Source organism: Bombina bombina, chromosome 5 (assembly GCF_027579735.1).
Source record: "Bombina bombina isolate aBomBom1 chromosome 5, aBomBom1.pri, whole genome shotgun sequence".
NCBI lineage: Eukaryota > Metazoa > Chordata > Amphibia > Anura > Bombinatoridae > Bombina > Bombina bombina.
In genome coordinates, this window is record NC_069503.1 from 736,451,900 (window position 1) to 736,464,365 (window position 12,466).

At 35.0% G+C, this 12,466-nt stretch overlaps 1 protein-coding gene across 1 annotated transcript in view; it reads right to left on the reverse strand.

Moving 5' to 3' along the window:
* Window positions 1–12,466, reverse strand: part of MBOAT1 (membrane bound O-acyltransferase domain containing 1) — a 181,742-nt gene that overhangs the window by 22,220 nt on the left and 147,056 nt on the right. The gene's annotated exons all lie outside the window — the stretch shown is intronic.

A 12,466-nucleotide genomic window follows, 5' to 3' on the forward strand; every position in this document is an offset into this window, starting at 1 on the left:
ATTAAATTAAGTAATGTAATTGATATATATATATATATATATATATATATATATATATATATATATATTTATACACACATGCACATATATACACACACACATAAATAAACACACACACACACACACATATATATATATATATACACACACATATATACACACATATAACTCCACAGCCCTGAACACTGACAGACAGCTGCAAAGTTCCCAGCAACCCAGGCAGTTAACCCCCGAGCAACCTGGGTGTCAGGTCCGCAGGGGAGCATTACAATCATTAACACAAAACACAAAAAACCCAGCACTCACTAGCAGATTCACAGCAATGTTTAAAAGCAAAACTGGGGGAAGTCAGTTACATTTGGCGCCAAAGGATCAAACAAAGCCTGTGTCACCCTGGGAGGTTCCCAGTTGGTTTGTTTGGAAGTATGCATTGTGTGGGTGCTGGTTAGGGTCCCAGGAAGGGGGAGACCTTGCCGTGGTCCTGGGCTTGATCCTTTGGCGCTAAATGTAACTGACTTCCCCCAGTTTTGCTTTTAAACATTGCTGTGAATCTGCTAGTGAGTGCTGTTTTTTTTGTGTTTTGTATATATATATATGTATATATATATATACACACACATCCCTAGGTTGACCAAACTCTAAAAGCCTCTTCTTACCTGGTCCATGACCTAGAGCCATACATATTATCTTCTAACTAAACACACAAAGATGCCAATAAGAGCGGCACAGTCATTTGTGATTTTTCCTAGACATTAACAAATCAGGGAGGGGGACTGCAATCTGAAACTGTAGTTGGAACACATCCTTTGCCATTGACAAAACTCATAGCTCTGGGTGTTAACAAGGCATTCACAGTTAGCTTTACATTATTGTACTCGTAGTTTACATTTAGTGATTCAGACAGTTAACTCCAGATAATCCTGGGTGCAAAACCCAATAGAAAATATCACACATAAACATAACACAAAACAGCCAGCACACTTAGATACACACAGCTAGTTACTACATTTGGCCAAATGCCAATAGCCTCTTACATAGGTCCCTAAAATTTATTTGTGAATATTTCTATGTCTATCTGGCTTAGCATCCAGGCTGGTCTGGAATTAACTGATTGAGATGCTGGATATTAAAGTGAAGGTAAACTTTGATGAATGAAAGCCGGTTTTTAAAAATACTATTAAAATCAGGGGCCCTTTCATTCATCAAAGTTTAGAAAGCAGCAGTTTTGTTTAAAAACTTACCTTTCTTCTTTTCACAGCCAGAGCAGCTTCCCCTACATGGAGATCCTCTCGTCAGCAATAACTAATCCGGCTTCCTCCAATCACGGCTTTCCCCCCAGGGGAGTCATTGCCTGAGGCCATGCCGTGATTGGAGGAAGCCGGATTAGTCATTGCTGATGCGTTAAGAGAGAATCTCTGGGTGGGGAAAGCTGCTCTGGCTGTGAAAAGAAGAAAGGTAAGTTTTTAATCAAAATGGCTGCTTTCTAAACTTTTAAGAATGAGTGCCCCGGGCTTTCATTCATCAAAGTTTACTTTCACTTTAAGTTAGCATGAGTAGCTGTAGGTTAAGGACCCAGGTAAGAAGAGGTCTTGATGCAACATCTGTCCCTCAAGTAGACACTATAAAAAAAAAGTCACACGGAGCACCAGCTTCTAAAACTAAAGATTTATTCATCCATTTTCGTAAAAAACAGCAATAAAATAAGGGTTATTTAGCAACCTTAATTAGTACATATGCCTTTCCTTTTCTTTTTTTTTTTCTAACAAGTTTTTTCAGTGATCTTTAACTTCTGTCAAACTTATATGTCTGTGTAATAAATGTTAATGCTAGGGATGGGTGAATGTTTTGACACATTTGTTAAAGGGCCATAATACCCAAATGTTTAAACACTTGAAAGTGATGCAGCATAGCTGTAAAAAGCTGACTAGAATATATCACCTGAACATCTCTATGTAAAAAAGAAAGATATTATACCTCAAAAGTTCCTCAGTAGCCACCTCCCATTGTAAAGGATTTCTAAGCAGCATTTTAGTGTGTCTGTCCTGGGACAGCTTAGGGGATGAGCCTCATGCACTCTCATGTTATTTCACCAATCAGGTAAAGGAAGCTTACTATGAAATCTCATGAGTTAAGTCAAATCTCATGAGATCACAGTAAGAGTTCATGACCTCAGCACTGCTGATGCTGATTGGCTGCTGTTCATTTCTTCATTTTTTTTTATTTTTACCTGCAGCTGGGAGCAGCTGAGTATAACTTTTTACACAGAACTTACTCTGCTGAGCTGAGGAGATTGTGAGGTAAATATCTTCCTTTTTTACATAGAGATGCTCAGTTGATATTTTATTGTCAGCTTTTTACAGTTATACTGCATCAGTTTCAAGTGATTTAGCATATGAGTATTATGTCCCTTTAAAGGGACACTGAACCCAAATTTGTTCATTTGTAATTCAGAAAGAGCATGCAATTTTTTTTTCTAATTTACTCCTATTATCAATTTTTCTTCGTTCTCTTGCTATCATTTTTTCAAAAAGAAGGCATCTAAGCTTTTTTTTTTTATTTCAGTACTCTGGACAGCACTTTTTTATTGGTGGATGAATTTATCCACCAATCAGCAAGGACAACCCAGGTTGTTCACCAAAAATGGGCCGACATCTAAATTTAAATTCTTGCATTTCAAATAAAGATACCAAGAGAATGAAGAAAATTTGATAATAGGAGTACATTCGAAATTTGCATAAAATTTCATGCTCAATCTGCATCACGAAATTACATTTTTGGGTACAGTGACCCTTTAAAATTATGAGCGTTTGGTGAATTCAAAGAGGACCATTTATCAAGCTCCGAATGGAGCTTGTGGGCCCGTGTTTCTAGCGAGTCTTCAGACTCACCAGAAACAGCAGTTATGAAGCAGTGGTCTAAAGACCGCTACTCCATAACCCTGTCCTCCTGCTCTGAGCAGGCAGACAGGAATCGCCACAATTCAACACGATCGAGTACGATCGGGTTGATTGACAGCCCCCTGGCCGCGAATCTACAGGGGGCGGCGTTGCACCAGCAGCTCACAAGAGCTGCTTGTGCATTGCTGAATACAGAGAGCATATCAAAGGTCCGACAGACATTTGATAAATATGCCTCATAAAATGTAAACAAAGTTTTAATCTGTTCTGAAAATTCTAACATTCTTTTTAAGCACATAAATGTTATATTTTGACATTTAAACGTGTTTTTTAAATCAACTATTGCAATTTATTTGCAAATGCTACATTCAAAAATTAGAATTTAACATTTTAGTTAACAATTAAGCATTCATTTATTTAAAATGATAAAGTAACCACCCACTCCCAGTTATTACACCTCGTTTGTTTGAAAGTACATTCTTACATTAAATAAAAGACTTTCCAGCAAATAGTTTCCTTTACTAGTAATGCCAAGCCTATTGCTATAAAGTGTATGCGTAACTCTTTTAAATGTTTATTTTAGAAAATAAAAACAGACACATCTAAAGTAAAACTATCTCCTTACAAAAAACTCATGCATAATTCATACATATACAAAATATCAGTTTATATTCCTTTAGCTACCGTTCCTTTTCTTAAAAGTGACTCTCAACATGTTTTGCTTTGCAACATCCCTTCTACAGTTTCTGAAACATGCTGTGATATTTGTGAATTATTAGGTGGCAAAGCAACGTAGATGCTAGACAACCTATTGTAATTGTTAGGATTATTAGGTGGCCAGCAACAAAGTTGCAGGACAACCTATTGTTATTGTTCGGATTATTATTATTATTATTATTATTATTATTCTTTTTATTCCGCCAAGCTTTGTATTCAATTGCCCCTAACTGATTAACTGTTTTTGCAAAGCTCTTAAAATCAGGTATGCTGGTACAGCCTATTGCTGTGATACATCTCATGCAAAATTGAACTCATAGGTCACATGCTCTGGCAGCCATATTGCTTTTTGCGACAAATTTTGACAAACGCTTAAAAATCTTTAGCTCTGGAACTGCTTATGTTACAACTTTGAAACTCGCTGTGCTTAGTGCTACTATGACCTGAAATTGCTATTGCTCAAGAGAAGTGCCTTGGTCACATGATGTGGCAGCCATCTTGCATTTTGCGAAAATATTCAAACATCTTCTTCTCCTAAACCGCTTAGTGCAATGACGCGCAATTTTGCACATATGCTCCTTGCAAGGTCCTCTACCAAGTTTGTTCAAACTGCGATTTTTCCATAATCAACATGGCTGCTGTGAGACATTAACCTTTTTATCGCCATTTAATTGCGTAATTTTGCACTTTATACATTAGTTTTACAATATTTAACAATATTACAGTGTAATAGACACATGATTACACATAGTCATAACCCTTAAAGACAATATTGTAGTTAAAATTCGCATTGCGCAATCGCCTTCGTGAAATAAAACATTTGCAAATTTTCATGAAACTTCTGCAAATTTTAGAGGTCTATAGTGAGCATTAGTATGTGCAATTTGAAAGCCAAACATTGCATAGCTTGGTGGCCATTTTGTTTCGTATGCGCCATTTTTAAAAAATATAAAAATCTTCTTCTCCGAAACCGCTTATGGGACAAACTTGAAATTTTGTTTATAGAGTTATATTATGACTAACATTCAGATTTGTTCAAGAGAAGTTGATACGTCATGTGGTTTGGCAGCCATTTTGAATTGTTCAAAATTGCTTAACGATATATTTAAATTAATAATAAAACAAAAAACGTTTTACAAAAATGCTTTATTTTTGCCATGGTTATTGACATCTATAGTGAGCACTATTGTGCATAATATGGAGGCTGTATATCTTACGATCGGGCAGCCATCTTAGTTTACGCGAAAATTTAGAAAGTCTATTTGCTCTGCAACCGCTTATGTAAGAACTGTGAAATTTGCTATACAGTCTTATATTGTTACCTAGATTCATAATTGCTCATTAGGAGAGAATCAGTCACATGATGCGGCAGCAATATTGGTTTTATGTTTATCATAATTATTTGTAATTCAATACTTCCTCTTTTGAGTCAATTGCTCACAAACACACAAATTACTTATGCTAAACTCTTGAAATCAGGTATGCTGGTACAGCCTATTGCAATGCTACATCTCATTGAATATTGAACTCATAGGTCATAAGGTTACGCAGCCATATTGTTTTTTGCGACAAATTTCAAGAACTGCTTAACAATCTGTAGCTCTGGAACTGCTTATGTTGCAACTTTGAAACTTGCTGTGCTTAGTGATGCTATGACCTAGATTTTCCATTGCTCAACAGAAGTGACTTGGTCACATGATGTAGCAACCATCTTGCATTTTGCGAAAATCTTTAAACATCTTCGTCTCTTAAACCGCTTAGTGCAATAAAGCGCAATTTTGCATGTATGCTCCTTGCAAGGTCCTCTACCAAGATTGTTAAAATTGCGATTTTTCCATAATCAACATGGCTGCTGTGAGACATTAACATTTTTATCGCCATTTAATTGCGTAATTTTGCACTTTATACATTAGTTTTACAATATTTAACAATATTACAGTGTAATAGACACATGATTACACATAGTCATAACCCTTAAAGACAATATTGCAGTTAAAATTCGCATTGCGCAGTCGCCTTCGTGAAATAAAACATTTGCAAATTTTCATGAAACTTCTGCAAATTGTAGAGGTCTATAGTGAGCATTAGTATGTGCAATTTGAAAGCCATACATTGCATAGCTTGGCGGCCATTTTGTTTCATATGCACCATTTTTAAAAACTATAAAAATCTTCTTCTCCGAAACCACTTATGGGACAGACTTGAAATTTTGTTTATAGAGTTAACTTATGACTAACATTCAGATTTGTTCAAGAGAAGTTGATACGTCATGTGGTTTGGCAGCCATTTTGAATTGTTCAAAATTGCTTAACAATATATTTAAATTCATAATAAAACAAAAACCGTTTTACAAAAATGCTTTATTTTTGCCACGTTTATTGACATCTATAGTGAGCACTATTGTGCATAATATAGAGGCTGTATATCTTACGATCGGGCAGCCATCTTGGTTTACGCGAAAATTTCGAAAGTCTATTTTCTCTCCAACCGCTTATGTAAGAACTGTGAAAATTGCTGTAGATTCTTATATTGTGATCTAGAGTCACAGTTGTTCATGTTGAAGGAATTAGTCACAAGCTGTGGCAGCCATATTGGTTTACGCAAAAATTTTGAAACTGTGTTTTCTTTCCAACCGCTTATGTTAAAACTTTGAAATTTGCTGTATAATCATATATTGTCTTTTTTTTTTTTTTTTTTTTTTTTTTTCCCTTCCCTCCCACCCCCCTTTCTCTCTCAACATATAACTCATCTACTTTTCCCCTTTTCTCTGTCCTCTCTTTCTGGGGTATGAAGTAATACCCAATTACTCGCAAACATTCACAAGCTGAAATATAAACGCACTGTATAACGCTATGAGCCTACATGTACACAATGAGTTAAAAAAATAAGAATGAGACACTCTCAAAACTACTGTTATTTATGACTACAATATGTTATAACCTGAAAGTATTTTTTCTTTTTGTTTTTTGCACATAGTGTCTGTATTTCTTATGAATGTTTCTTCTTTTGATTTCTGTATTAAACTCATTCAATAAAGCTTTTTCAAAAAAAAAAAAAAAAAATCATATATTGTCACCTAGAGTTACATTTGTTCATGTTGAAAGTATAGGTCATATGGTGTGGCAGCCATTTTAAAAAACGCAAACATTTCGAAAATGTGTTTTTTTTCCAAATGCTTATGTTAGAACTGTAAACAGTTGTTATATAGCTTTATTTTGTGACATAACTACTTATATGGCATTGCAAAAATAATGCGCTGGCCACCTCTATTGCTGCTTGCAGCTATATTATTATTTGTTATTGCTTGTATTATTAAAATTATTTTTCCGCCGTTTTTTTCAAATGCTTATAATAATCACAGCATAACTCAAAAACTCATGAAACTTGGCACAGTGCTAGAGACCTATACTGTGCATATTCTTCTGCAAAATAAATCTCATAGGTCGTGTGATCTAGCAGCCATATTGCTTTTTGCGGTAAATTTTGACAACCGCTTGACAATCTTCTTCTCCAGAACCGCTTATGTTACAGCTGTGAAACTTGCTGGGTGTACTGCTGTACTGACCTAGAATAAAGTTTGTTCAAGAGAAGTGATTTAGTCACAAAATCTTTAAACATCTTCTTCTCTGCAACCGCTAAGTGCAATGAAGCGCAATTTTGCACATGTGCTCCTTGCAAGGTCCTCTACCAAGTTTGTTCAAACTGCGATTTTTCCATAATCAACATGGCTGCTGTGAGACATTAACCTTTTTATCGCCATTTAATTGCGTAATTTTGCACTTTATACATTAGTTTTACAATATTTAACAATATTACAGTATAATAGACACATGATTACACATAGTCATAACGCTTAAAGACAATATTGCAGTTAAAATTCGCATTGCGCAATCGCCTTCGTGAAATAAAACATTTGCAAATTTTCATGAAACTTCTGCAAATTGTAGAGGTCTATAGTGAGCATTAGTATGTGCAATTTGAAAGCCATACATTGCATAGCTTGGCGGCCATTTTGTTTCGTATGCGCCATTTTTAAAAACTATAAAAATCTTCTTCTCTGAAACCGCTTATGGGACAGACTTGAAATTTTGTTTATAGAGTTATCTTATGACTAACATTCAGATTTGTTCAAGAGAAGTTGATACATCATGTGGTTTGGCAGCCATTTTGAATTGTTCAAAATTGCTTAACGATATATTTAAATTTATAATAAAACAAAAACCGTTTTACAAAAATGCTTTATTTTTGCCATGTTTATTGACATCTATAGTGAGCACTATTGTGCGTAATATGGAGGCTGTATATCTTACGATCGGGCAGCCATCTTGGTTTGCGCAAAAAATTTGAAAGTCTATTTTCTCTGCAACCGCTTATGTAAGAACTGTGAAATTTGCTGTACAGTCTTATATTGTGACCTAGAGTCACAGTTGTTCATGTTGAAGGAAGTAGTCACAAGCTGTGGCAGCCATATTGGTTTACGCAAAAATTTTGAAACTGTGTTTTCTTTCCAACCGCTTATGTTAAAACTGTGAAATTTGCTGTATAACCATATATTGTCACCTAGAGCTACATTTGTTCATGTTGAAAGTATAGGTCATATGGTGTGGCAGCCATTTTAAAAAACGCAAACATTTCGAAAATGTGTTTTTTTTCCAAATGCTTATGTTAGAACTGTAAACAGTTGTTATATAGCTATATATTGTGACTTAGCTGCTTGTGTGCCATTGCTTAGGCAATGCGCTTGGCCACCTCTATTGCTGCTTGCAGCTATATTTATTATTATTATTATTATTATTATTATTATTCTTTTTATTCCGCCAAGCTTTGTATTCAATTGCCCCTAACTGATTAACTGTTTTTGCAAAGCTCTTAAAATCAGGTATGCTGGTACAGCCTATTGCTGTGATACATCTCATGCAAAATTGAACTCATAGGTCACATGCTCTGGCAGCCATATTGCTTTTTGCGACAAATTTTGACAAACGCTTAAAAATCTTTAGCTCTGGAACTGCTTATGTTACAACTTTGAAACTCGCTGTGCTTAGTGCTACTATGACCTGAAATTGCTATTGCTCAAGAGAAGTGCCTTGGTCGCATGATGTGGCAGCCATCTTGCATTTTGCGAAAATATTCAAACATCTTCTTCTCCTAAACCGCTTAGTGCAATGACGCGCAATTTTGCACATATGCTCCTTGCAAGGTCCTCTACCAAGTTTGTTCAAACTGCGATTTTTCCATAATCAACATGGCTGCTGTGAGACATTAACCTTTTTATCGCCATTTAATTGCGTAATTTTGCACTTTATACATTAGTTTTACAATATTTAACAATATTACAGTGTAATAGACACATGATTACACAGTCATAACCCTTAAAGACAATATTGTAGTTAAAATTCGCATTGCGCAATCGCCTTCGTGAAATAAAACATTTGCAAATTTTCATGAAACTTCTGCAAATTTTAGAGGTCTATAGTGAGCATTAGTATGTGCAATTTGAAAGCCAAACATTGCATAGCTTGGTGGCCATTTTGTTTCGTATGCGCCATTTTTAAAAAATATAAAAATCTTCTTCTCCGAAACCGCTTATGGGACAAACTTGAAATTTTGTTTATAGAGTTATATTATGACTAACATTCAGATTTGTTCAAGAGAAGTTGATACGTCATGTGGTTTGGCAGCCATTTTGAATTGTTCAAAATTGCTTAACGATATATTTAAATTAATAATAAAACAAAAACCGTTTTACAAAAATGCTTTATTTTTGCCATGTTTATTGATATCTATAGTGAGCACTATTGTGCATAATATGGAGGCTGTATATCTTACGATCAGGCAGCCATCTTGGTTTACGCGAAAATTTCGAAAGTCTATTTTCTCTGCAACCGCTTATGTAAGAACTGTGAAATTTGCTGTACAGTCTTATATTGTTACCTAGATTCATAATTGCTCATTAGGAGAGAATCAGTCACATGATGCGGCAGCAATATCGGTTTTATGTTTATCGTAATTATTTGTAATTCAATACTTCCTCTTTTGATTCAGTTGCTCACAAAACACAAATTACTTATGCTAAACTCTTGAAATCAGGTATGCTGGTACAGCCTATTGCTCTGCTACATCTCATGCAATATTGAACTCATAGGTCATAAGGTTACGCAGCCATATTGTTTTTTGCGACAAATTTCGAGAACTGCTTAATAATCTTTAGCTCTGGAACTGCTTATGTTGCAACTTTGAAACTTGCTGAGCTTAGTGATGCTATGACCTAGATTTTCCATTGCTCAACAGAAGTGACTTGATCACATGATGTAGCAACCATCTTGCATTTTGCGAAAATCTTTAAACATCTTCTTCTCTTAAACCGCTTAGAGCAATAAAGCGCAATTTTGCATGTATGCTCCTTGCAAGGTCCTCTACCAAGATTGTTAAAATTGCGATTTTTTCATAATGAACATGGCTGCTGTGAGACATTAACCTTTTTATTGCCATTTAATTGCGTAATTTTGCACTTTATACATTAGTTTTACAATATTTAACAATATTACAGTGTAATAGACACATGATTACACATAGTCATAACCCTTAAAGACAATATTGCAGTTAAAATTCGCATTGCGCAGTCGCCTTCGCGAAATAAAACATTTGCAAATTTTCATGAAACTTCTGCAAATTGTAGAGGTCTATAGTGAGCATTAGTATGTGCAATTTGAAAGCCATACATTGCATAGCTTGGCAGCCATTTTGTTTCGTATGCGCCATTTTTAAAAACTATAAAAATCTTCTTCTCCGAAACCGCTTATGGGACAGACTTGAATTTTTGTTTATAGAGTTATCTTATGACTAACATTCACATTTGTTCAAGAGAAGTTGATACGTCATGTGGTTTGGCAGCCATTTTGAATAGTTCAAAATTGCTTAACGATATATTTAAATTCATAATAAAACAAAAACCGTTTTACAAAAATGCTTTATTTTTGCCATGTTTATTGACATCTATAGTGAGCACTATTGTGCATAATATAGAGGCTGTATATCTTACGAATGGGCAGCCATCTTGGTTTACGCAAAAATTTCGAAAGTCTATTTTCTCTGCAACCGCTTATGTAAGAACTGTGAAATTTGCTGTATAAACTTATATGGTGACCTAGAGTCACAGTTGTTCATGTTGAAAGAATTAGTCACAAGCTGTGGCAGCCATATTGGTTTACGCAAAAATTTTGAAACTGTGTTTTCTTTCCAACCGCTTATGTTAAAACTGTGAAATTTGCTGTATAACAATATATTGTCACCTAGAGTTACATTTGTTCATGTTGAAAGTATAGGTCATATGGTGTGGCAGCTATTTTAAAAAATGCAAACATTTTGAAAAATGTGTTTTTTTTCCAAATGCTTATGTTAGAACTGTAAACAGTTGTTATATAGCTTTATTTTGTGACATAACTACTTATATGGCATTGCAAAAATAATGCGCTGGCCACCTCTATTGCTGCTTGCAGCTATATTTATTATTATTATTTTGTTTATTACTCCGCCATTTTTCTATTGCCCATAACTCTTGAACTGCTAATGCAAAGCTCTTGAAATCAGGTATGCTGGTACAGCCTATTGCTCTGTTACATCTCATGCAACATTGAATTCATAGGTCACATGCTCTGGTGGCCATATTGTTTTTTTTTGCGACAAATTTCGACAAACGCTTGAAAATCTTTTCTCCGGAACTGCTTATGTTACAATTGTGAAACTTGCTGTGTGAACTGCTATACTGACCTAGAATAAAGTTTGTTCAAGAGAATTGATCTAGCTGTCATTTTGAAAAGTGCAAAAATCTTTAAACATCTTCTCTGAAACCGCTAAGTGCAATGACGCGCAATTTTGCACACGTGCCCTTTACAAGGTCATCTACCAAAATTGTTCAAACTGCGAATTTTCCATAATTAACAAGGCTGCTATGAGCCATTCACCTTTTTATCGTTGTTTAATTGTGTAAATTTGCACTTTATTCATTGGTTTTAAAATGTTTAACAATATTACAGTGTAGTAGACACGATTACACAGTCATAACCCTCAAAGACAATATTGCAGTCAAAATTCGCACTGCACATTTTCATGAAGCATCTGCAAATTGTAGAGGTCTATAGTGAGCATTAATATGTGCAATTTGAAAGACATATATTGCATAGCTTGGCGGCTATTTTGTTTCGTATGCGCTGTTTTTAAAAGCTACAAGAATCTTCTTCTCCAAAACCGCTTATGGGACAGACTTAAAATTTTGCTTATAGAGTTATCTTATAACCAACATTCATATTTGTTCAAGAGAAGTTGATACGTCATGTGGCTTGGCAGCCATTTTGAATTGTTCAAAAATGCTTAACGGTATCATTTAATTAATAATAAAACAAAAACCGTTTGACAAAAATGCTTTATACAGTATTTGCCATGTTTATTGACATCTATGGTGAGGACTAGTGTGCATAATATGGAGGCTGTATATCATATAATCTGGCAGCCATCTTGTTTTACGTGAACATTTAGAAAATCTATTTTCTCGGCAACTGCTTATGTTAGAACTGTGAAACTTGCTGTATAACCTTATATTGTGACCTAGAGTCACAGTTGTTCATGTTAAAGAAATTGGTCACAAGCTGTGGCAGCCATCTTAAAAAACGCAAACATTTAAAAAATGTGAAGTATTGGTCATATGGTGTGGCAGTCATCTTGAAAAACGCAAACATTTCAAAAATGTGTTTTCTTTCCAACTGCTTATGTTAGAACTGTAAAAACTTGCTGTATAATGTAGCTTTATGTTGTGACTTAGCTGCTCATATGCCATTGCAAAGGCGATGTGCTTG